This window comes from Daktulosphaira vitifoliae, unplaced genomic scaffold (genome assembly GCF_025091365.1).
Source record: "Daktulosphaira vitifoliae isolate Bord-2020 unplaced genomic scaffold, ASM2509136v1 Scaffold_1, whole genome shotgun sequence".
Lineage (NCBI taxonomy): Eukaryota > Metazoa > Arthropoda > Insecta > Hemiptera > Phylloxeridae > Daktulosphaira > Daktulosphaira vitifoliae.
The window spans coordinates 24,714,029-24,723,912 of record NW_026099572.1 but is presented as its reverse complement, the minus strand read 5'-3'; positions in this window follow the sequence as shown (position 1 = coordinate 24,723,912).

The following is a 9,884-nucleotide window of genomic DNA, read 5'->3' as shown; positions in this document are numbered from 1 at the left end:
TTTAGCTTAATACTTCAGCGATACAAACTATTTTAACTTTTATTTACTTATTTGTAATATTTTATGGTAAAATCAAGTTTATTCTATTAATGTTATGTTTTAATGTTAACAATATATCATTATATGACAGTTTTAAACAAATTAAATTTTATAATAAATTCAGAAATAAATGCATAATTTTCTTAAAATTATTATTGTTTACTTGACAAATTATTTTTTAAAATTAAAAATAGTTACATTAACATCACTTTTGATTTAGTTTTACAGTAATAAATTATTTATATCGAGAAAATATGAGTACACTGCAAAGTTGAAGACAATTAAAAATAAAAAGTATATACTAGTACACCATTTTTTTTCAGATGATTTAAAAATGCTAAATAGTGAGCCAAAAGTAAGATTTTAGTAGTGTGATGTAAAAGTAAAATTATGTTGAGTGTGTTGATTAATTAATTTGGATTTTTGAGTACTTGAATAAATTTAATTATCTTACTTTCGGTTACTATAATTTAGTTTGTTTAATTTTATTGGAGTATTATTTAATAATTCTCCTGACAAACCAGTTAATAAATTTGAATGAGAAAAGATAGCTTAATTATTATTGTTTTGTCAGTTTCTTCTCGGATTAAATAATTTCTAAATTATTGGGATGACAATGTATCACTTACTTTATGATTTTTTCCATAATAATCGAATAAACAAGACTGACAAGTTTTGAATATTTTGAGCCTGATGGTCAATTGGTGCATTTGATTCTTGAATTGAAAGGCGAAATAATGAGAGAGAGTTGTATAGCATTTACGGCTTTATATATGAAATCTATGATCTATATATGTCATCAAAATGTAAGAATTGACCACCAGGGCCCTTAATTTGAATGAATTTCTTAAATGAAAATTATAAGCAGGGATAATATGTGACATTGGTTATGATACATTTGATTTTTCTTAGGGATACTGTTACTTAATACATTATCATTGTAGATTAATTTACAGTGTTTACATTTATGGTATAGATATTAATCTTAAACTGAACAAATACATACATTGTATTAATTACAATAGTGATTATGCTATGATATCAATTTAAGACAATTGTTTTATTTTGTGATACACATTACGAATAATATTAAATTAAAATGATGAATGGTATCACAACAGCTAAATTTATCTAATCTACTGAAGTTTCTAAAATTTGATTTATCATTGTCATAAAAACATATACAGAGTGATTTTTTTATCATAACCCACTAAATTACTTACAGAATAATAATAATATAAACAATTTTTTTTATTATTATCTTTAGTTACACATTATTCTTGAATTTTTAACTATGTAATACTTTTTAAGTTTATCCCTTATGCCTTGTAAGGGGGTCAACTTTGTTTTTCTAAATGGTAACACATATTTTTAATTTAATAAAATGTTTGAGTTTTTAATTTAATTGTAAATGGCATATAAATTTTTAATATAACTTAATTCGTTTATTAGATATAATCATTTAAAGTTTCAAATTTTTGAGTAAATATACAGGTATAATACACAAGGGATTACAAATACAAGTAGCTAATTGATTTTTTATAACATCGACATTAGCAGGTACACAGCATTGTTATTATCAATGATAGTAAGGTACATTGTTGTGAGTTTATAAATACACTAACTGACAATATAAAAAGTACATCTATTGATAGTTATAATTGATAATAAACAATCCGTGACTGTGACAGCAATGTCATAAAAAACCAATTAGCTACCTATATTTGTAATCCCTTGTGTATTATACCTGTATATTAACTCAAAAATTTGAAACTTTAAATGATTATATCTAATAAACGAATTAAGTTATATTAAAAATTCAAATGCCATTTACTATTAAATTAAAAACTCAAACATTTTATTAAATTAAAAATATGTGTTACCATTTAGAAAAACAAAGTTGACCCCCTTACAAGGCATAAGGGATAAACTTAAAAAGTATTACATAGTTAAAAATTCAAGAATAATGTGTAACTAAAGATAATAATAAAAAAAATTGTTTATATTATTATTATTCTGTAAGTAATTTAGTGGGTTATGATAAAATAATCACTCTGTATAAAAAAACAATTTGATTATTGAATAATCGTTATAGAATAAATGATACCGGTTCATAGTGTAATAGCATGTACAGTTTATCGTATTTTATATAAACCGGTAGCGTTTATTGGTATACGAAATAATAACATTGTAAAATTTCGAAAACGTGGGACATTTTTATTTCATAGCTTTAAATTTACTATTTTCTTTATTAAATCATCTCTAAATTTAATTTTAAATAATTTTGAATAACTTTCATACATATATCATTAAACATTTCTTGGCCTCTATTTGCTTAGGTATAAAAATGTTAATAACTTAAAAATAGACATACCCGTATCTCACCAACAGGTTATTGTTTTTATATATTATAAAATGATAATAACTACTGGTCCAGAAGTTGGATCCTATAAAGACGTCAAGTTTGGTTCATCCCTTAAGGAATGAACCAAAATAATACTTGAAATTGTTTAAACTAAAAAAATAATATTCGATGTTACTTTTATATTTATATAGTAATTGAGTTGGCTGGGATAAAAGAATTATCTTAATATAAAAACTAGATAAAACATTTTTTAGTGGTGTTTTCTATTTCATATAAAGTAACACGAAAAAAAGGCAAATATGACTAAATAATGTTATTACATAGTCATTATATAACAATTGATCTGTCTATCCTAACTCACTCAACTACTTACAAAATAAAAGTAATATCCTTATTTAAAACGTCTTTTCTATCAAGTATCAATAAATATAAAACTAACATAATGAAGCTAGAATAAAATATAAGGGGTTATATAATATAAAATAAAATATAAAATAAAAATTAAGTTGAAAAAGTTATTTTTCGTAAAAAGTTACTATTTTAAATCCCCTCCCTATGAGCAGATTAAGTGTTAGATTTTCAAAAAAATGATATCAAATGAAAGCAAAATATCTAAGGTTTTAGTATAAAAAAAAATTATGTTGATTTGTTTATGTTGATTTGTTTATTTTTATAAGTTTAAATTTATATTTTTTTTGGATATTTCCCCCATTTTCGGGGAACGAGAAAAAATGTTTCAATTTTTAAGGGTAATGTCTTCAACTAGATACGATTTGTGATCTTTTGACGTATTTTTGAAAGAAATCGGTCCAGTGAGAGCTGAGAAAAAGTGGCAACAGACATAAAAAAAAAAAAAACACATCATAGTAAAATTAATACCTTCTCCGCTTCGCATCGAAGCTAAAAATTTGCGAAAAAAAAGTTAATTTGTATAAATTTCAAACGAGATACGGTACTTTGAAATTTAGGAGATTTTAAAAAAAATTACAGCAGTTCCTCGAAACAGTGACATTATTATTTTATGTACCAATAAGAGCTAATGGTTAGTTGTAGCAACACGCTATTATAATACATACACCACTCATTATTCAGTAGTTTATATGTTATTGTCTATTAGTCATCAAATTAAATATATATTATTCATGTTAATACTTTACACTATTTCAAGAAATACGCCTAAAAATACATTGATATTAATCTACTGTAATAACATGTAAGAAATAACACAAATTGAGTAATAAACAGATAATAGTAAAAGGTCATGACACTTCTTGCATAGATAGATGAATTAAATTTAATATAAAAGGGCATAAAAACTGTCAATCTCTCTCACAACTACTTCACCTTATGAACTTACAACGAATGCAAGAAGCGGCTTGACAAAATACGATTTTACATAGAAAATTGAAGTATATTCATTTTTTCAACATTAGTCCTGATATCATTAAGGTAAATTCATATTCTACAAAAGATCCATAAGGTTTAAAGTTAGATAAAATGAGTACATAAATTAAGTAGGACACCAGAAAAACTAAAGTGATCTCTAGAATAAAATATTGTCTAAATAAATAAAGAGAATCAATAACGTTTGTACGAAGTTAGCCAGCCTAGTCTAATCTTTGAGTGGGTTACCTGTGTAGTCAATACTAATAAAGACTCTCTTGCAAAGATAGAGAACCCATTTGTGGTTCCTATACTACTCGAGGTATTTATTGACTCGACTCAAAGTTAGCACAAGCCTAGATAAATACTGGTACGAGTGGAGTTGATGATCTATGTGTGATAATTAATCACAATAATTTCTATTTCAAAATAATATTATATTAATAAATTTTCAAATATCACTTTGCTTTTCTATATTTTACATCATGAAATTTAACATTTTTTACATGTGATAATGAATACTGTACAAATATGTGCGGTACAAATCCACCATACGAGGGACGTCCAGAAAATAAGGTTACAACATGTGTTAAAACTTGAAAAATGGATATATTTAAATGAAATTTACAAGATAAGTGTCAAAACATGTCATTATTTCTCTACATAATCGCCATTAAAATCAATACATTTTTGAAGCCTATGGACCAGTTTTTGTATACCCTCGTCGTATACCTTCCGCTCCACCCGCCGAAGCCAATTTTCGATAGTATCCTGGACTTTCTCGTCAATTGAAAATCGTTTTCCACCCAAGAACTCCTTCAATTTATTGAAAAGGTGATAATCCGATGGTGCCAGGTCCGGGGAGTAGGGTGGGTGAGTCACAATATCCCACCCAAATGAAACGAGCAGGTTCTGAGTGAGACGGGCGGTATGAGGTCTAGCGTTGTCATGAAGGAGTGACACACCACGAGTTAACATTCCTCTCCTTTTGTCCTTGATTTTTTTTTTCAACTTCTTCAGTGTCTCACAGTATGCAGCTGCATTTATGGTAGTTCCTTTAGGCATAAAATCGACCAATAATAACCCTTTCCGGTCCCAAAAAACAGATGCCATGATCTTCCTCTCTGAAAATTGGACTTTGAATTTTTTTATTGATGGTGAATGGATATGTCGCCACTGTTGAGATTGCCTTTTTGACTCGGGAGTATAGTGACACACCCATGTTTCATCACCAGTCACAATTGAGTCAAGAAATGTTTCACCCTCGCTTTCATACCGTTCAAGAAACTCGCGTGCAGCCAAAACACGATTTTGACGATGTTCTGGAGTCAACATTTTTGGCACCCACCTTGCACACAACTTCCTATAACCAAGTTTTTCTGTTATAATTTTACCCAGGAGACTTTGTGAGATATGTGGGAAACTTTCACTAAGGGCGTCAAGAGTTACACGACGATCATTGCGAACTTTTTCTTCAACCTACTGCAGAAGTTGATCTGAAATTACGGATGGTCTTCCACACCTTTCTTCATCGTGAGTGTCAGTACGGCCTTCTTTAAATAATCTAACCCACTTGGTAACATGCTGATGTGTCATCACCTCGCATCCATTGGTTTCCACAAGCTGGCGATAAATACTGGCCGCGGATTCGTTACGCAAAGTAAGGAATCTAATAACAGAGCGTATCTCACACCTACTGTAGGTGGAGCGATTGGACGACGAACTGTTTGACGTGTTTGGCTGCTGTGACGACATTTCGTAACGGACTGAGGCGTTTGATGATTTATTTTGATTGATAGAAAATTCTCTACATGACAGGGGTGAAAACTCTGAAAAACAAAATTCCCTACGTCCTACACAGGCCTTGTAACCTTACTTTCTGGACGTCCCTCGTACAAATACCTTGTTATTTAACCGACAAATGTATAGATGTTTTTATTTTAACCATATTTAATATTATTTTTTAATATCATTATAATAATTCTATTACAGTGATTGATATGTCAAAGCAGACCGACACAATGACAGTCCCGTTTTTTGACCTACATATTGAAATTGAAGCATCATCCGCGTTCCCTGCTAATACAACTGCATATGCTAAGTAATTTCAGACAATGTATTTACATATACACCTTTTGACGGTACCCTCCGTATATTTTATCATTTTTTACATGTTTATGTAAACATTTATTATTAACCTTGTAATTATTATTATTATTATAAAATAAATATATTATATACAAATAACAACACTGTTTTTATTTTTAGATTATAAGTTTATTATAAGAAACTAGTACAATATATAAAGTTATTGTTTATAAATTATTAATATAAGTTAATTTTCTGACGTGATTGGGTTTCGGCCATTGTGAAGCCCATGGACTATAACTATTTTCTTGGGTATACACTGTTGTATTGAAAAATGTTGGACCATCATTTTCATCGCACATTTCTTCTTCTTTTTCCTAAAGCATAATTATAAATTTAATAACAATAAAGGTTATTACAATCTATGTTCATTAAACTCACATTAATTTGAAGCATGTCTTTGGACCATGACTTGACCCAACTATCAACTATTACATTGTACGCTAAATTCTTCAGCTCGCTTATGTATTTACTGTCACCTTTAGGAATAGTATCACATATTTCTATGTCGTTCAAACTTCTTATAAAATTAACCATTTCATCGTTGTTTGATTGTTGAATTTTAGGGCCCGACCATTTACTGTCGGTGTATTATATAATGCGGTCTATTTGATGGCTTAATAGTAAACGCGTTTTTATTTTTCTTGATATTGCACTGTTAATAGTACACTGTAAGTCCATAAGTCTATTAATGTTTTCGTTATTCAATAACACTCGACACCCATCCACTATTCTGGATTCTAATACTAAATGCATGGTATCACGGTACAATACTTTGGTTATATTAAAATCGACATTTTGGTATAACATAATGTTCTTTCCTTTTATCGGAGGTGATTGTAGGAATAATGTTATTTCATCCCTCATGCCGTAAATAATATTTAAATAATCTGCTGACATACTAATATATCGTGAAGGAGTAATAATGCATACCGTTACATTGAAGTCATCCTTTGGATTCAGGCCCACTTGCAAAAATTTTCTGTCGCTGAACGCAATAGTGTAACTGCTATAGTCAATCATCTCGGCTGGCGGTGTTGGTGCGATATAAATGTAGCGCTGTTTTCTTACAGGTTCGGCAGCCATATTATTCATAGAGTAGTGTCTTCTTTTTAGAGCTGATGGTTCTTGATGACACTGTGACTTTATCAACGATTTCATGCTCATTTATGCGGAAAAATCACATATTTTCATAGGGGGGTCAGCAAATCATAGGACACATATCCCCGTATACTAACTCTTTTCTTCATCACTTAAGTAATTTCACTTTAATATCATAATAATTAATTTTAAACTCTCGATTTCTAAATATTTGTATACAAATATATGTAATAGATTATGTGTATACATGTTTTATACAAAAACGATTACACATTAATGTCTATTAACAAACGCGGTAGTATGGCTGAATAATAAAAAAAGAATTTGATAAAATATTATTTCTAACGTATATATATTTTCTCTAAAATTAAAAATATAACTCAATTCTTATGAAATAGTATAATATTATACATATTTATTTATTTACTTTAATATCATAATAATGATCATCTTATGATGAGTTTCATCATCACCTCCTCTTCTATGTAGGGGTAAACCGCTGATTTACTGTTTTAATACATACGTTATTCAAGTAAGAGGGCTTTCTATGACCAAAGGCCTACACATCACATAGCTATAGTTGGGTTTCGTTTGATTAATAGCCGCTGTCGCCGCTTGATTACTCCTTTCACTTTCTGCATTCAAATATTTTCAAATAATTCTAAAATTATGTAATTTTTAAAATAGCTCCAATTTTCTATAATATATCAAGATATACTATATGATGTTCCATCTACTTCGATATACTATGAATATACCAGGGTATACAATACATGATAACTGTACAAATCCGCATTTGTCCGAAAAAGTAGTAGATGAGCATAAATAACACTTAAATCGTATACCGTCATGTATTTTCCTATGCAGCAGTTAAAAACAGTTTTTTCACAACGTACACTTTTTCACATTTGTCACAAGAAAACATTTTTTAAAACGTTTAAGTGATACAACACTATTAATTTTACTCAAGTAATAATCAGTCTTTTATGTGAAAATACTCATTTATGCGGAAAAATCACATATTTTCATCGAGGGTCGGCAAATTACAGATCACATATCTCTGTAAACTAGCCTTTTCGTTCACCACTTAAGTGATTTCACTTTAATATCATAATAATTAAATTTAAAGTCACGATTTCTAAATATTTTTATACAAATATATGTAATAGAGTATGTGTATACTCAATATGTATACATATGTTTTATCCAATAACGTTTACACATTAACAAAAAAAATATCTATTAACAAACGCAATAATGTAACTTAATATCATAATAATTAATTTAAACTATCGATTTTTAAATATTTTCTCTTTAATTACAAAATAACTGAATTGTTATGAAATATTGCACATATTTATTTAGTTACTTTAATATTATAATAATGATCATCTTATGATGAGTTTTATCATCGCCTCCCCTTCTATGTAGGGGTAAATAGCTGGACTGCTGTTTTAATACATACTTGAGTCAAGGAAGCGAGACCCTCTATGAACAATACACGTCATAGTTGGGTTTCGTTGGGTTAATAAGCCGTCGCCGCCGCCGCTCGATTGCACCTTTCACTTTTCTGTATTCAAATATTTTCATATAATTCTAAAATTATGTAATTTTTAAAATTCTGTAATATATCAAGATATACTATATGATGTTCCATCTACCTAGGTATACTATGCATATACCAAGGTAACTTGTACCATGGTATAACGAAATGCTATCTAGGAACGAGAAACATCGAACTTTCACCATACCCCCCTCCCGGTTGTTTACACCGCCCGTCCACCTAGAATAGGGTAAACCCACATCATGTGGGTGGGGGGACTATGCCTTTCACCATATCCCAACAGCTGTTTACACCGCCCGTCTACCTATGGCAGGGTAAACCCACAACATGTGGGTTAGGGGGGTATGGCAATCATACTTTATAGTTCTACTAAAAATTAATTGAAATTGAATTTTTTTTTAATATTCAAAGAATATTTTGCTTACTTAAGGACATAAAACATCATATATCTGGTATTTTAAAAGAATATTAAGAGAATATATTGCCTATTTTATGTGACATAAAAACATCATATTTTAAGGATTTTAAGAGAATATAAATAATATAACTTATTATTATTACGCAAGTATTATTTAACTTTGCGTTGTTATTATTTATTTATTATGATTAGTTGCGCCGGTTGATTGTGCGGTATTACGTACTTATTTGTTTTCTTTAATTTTGTTTGCGCTCCGTTATAAAGATTTAAATTTATTAAATTTATTAATGACAATTATTTATTTTTTTGCGTGTATTATTTATTGTAAATTTCTGTGTCACAATAAATGTTGTTAATATATAATAATTAATTTACGTTATTTTTGGCGACGTGAGATTATAAATAAGGGGTATAATTTTATTCATTATCGCTCCAAAATTTAATTTTGCGATTGCGGAACAGCCGGAAAATGAACGCATCAATCGATTAAAAAGCAAGGCGATCCTCAAACGCGATGATTGTGTCAAGTGGATTTGCGCGATTCGCGCGGTGGCAACTCGCTGTCTCGGTAACAATGAACATCTACCCCAATTGGCGGTTCTTCTAAATGAAATTGATCAAATTTGGACTGTTTTCACTGCAGAAAATAATACTATAATTGACTGTTTAATTGATCTTAGCTTAGAATCCGAATATACTCACAACTTAAAGGTTGAATTACGGGAAATTATCGCTTTCGCGAGATCGATTGTCAATCGGTATCATGATGATACATAAAGTTTAATTTCGGTCCATCGAGAATTTCGTATGTCGTTACATGAACGAGGACATGTACAACATGAACACAGTGATGATCAGCCTATAGA